The sequence below is a fragment of the Lathyrus oleraceus genome, chromosome 2 (assembly GCF_024323335.1).
Source record: "Lathyrus oleraceus cultivar Zhongwan6 chromosome 2, CAAS_Psat_ZW6_1.0, whole genome shotgun sequence".
NCBI classification, from domain to species: domain Eukaryota; kingdom Viridiplantae; phylum Streptophyta; class Magnoliopsida; order Fabales; family Fabaceae; genus Lathyrus; species Lathyrus oleraceus.
Window position 1 is genome coordinate 235915794 of NC_066580.1, and position 1324 is coordinate 235917117.

Sequence of the window (1324 nt, forward strand, 5' to 3'; positions counted from 1 at the left end):
TTTCGTCCTCGAAAACATACCTCAAGCGAATAACTCTGGATAGGACTCCTTCATCTTACTCTCAAGTTCCCAAGTCACATTGCCACCTACTGGTCCTCCCCAAGCTACCTTTACCAAAACAATCTCTTTACCCCGCAACTGCTTCAACTCTCGATCCTCGATCCTCATAGGTGATGTTTCAACAGTCAGGTTATCTCTCACCTGTACATCATCTACTTGGACCACATGCGACGGATCAGGAATGTACCTCCTCAACTGAGACACATGAAAAACCTCATGCAAATTCGCAAGTGACGGCGGTAAAGCGATACGATAGGCTACCTCCCCTATCCTCTCTAAAATCTGATAAGGACCAATAAATCGAGGTGTCAACTTCTTCGACTTCAAAGCTCGACCAATCCCAGTTATCGGAGTAACACGAAGAAACACATGATCTCCCTCTTGAAACTCAAGTGACTTCCTCCTCTTATCGTGATAACTCTTCTGACGACTCTGAGCAATCCTCATCTTCTCCTGAATCATCTTAATCTTTTCTGTAGTTTGTTGAACAATCTCTGGTCCAACCACAACACTCTCACCGGACTCATACCAACATAAAGGTGTCCGACATCTCCTACCATACAAAGCTTCAAACGGTGCCATACCAATGCTCGAATGAAAACTATTGTTGTAGGTAAACTCAATCAAAGGTAAATAACAATCCCAACCACCTCCCTTTTCCAAAACACAAGCCCTCAAAAGATCCTCTAGTGACTGAATCGTCCTCTCAGTCTGACCATCAGTCTGCGGATGATATGCGGAACTCAATCTCAGCTTAGTTCCCAAAGCCCTCTGCAAACCTTCCCAGAACTTCGATGTAAATCTAGGATCTCTGTCCGAAACAATACTCGACGGAATACCATGCAAACTCACAATTTTCTCAATATACAACTCAGCTAATCTCTCTAACGGATAATCCATTCTGATCGGAATGAAATGAGCCGATTTTGTCAATCTGTCTACAATCACCCAAACACTTCAAAATTCTTGTTTGTCCTCGGTAAACCAAAAACAAAATCCATACCGATACTATCCCACTTCCACTCTGGAATAGCCAACGGTTGCATTAGCCCAGACGGCTTCTGATGCTCGATCTTTGACTTCTGACAAGTCAAACAAGAATAAACAAAACTCGCTATTTCTCTTTTCATTCCCGGCCACCAAAATAACTTTTTCAAATCATGATACATCTTCGTAGCTCCAGGATGAATACTCAAGCCACTGCGATGTCCTTCCTCAAGAATACTCTTCTTAAGTTCGGTAACATCCGGAATACACACCCGAT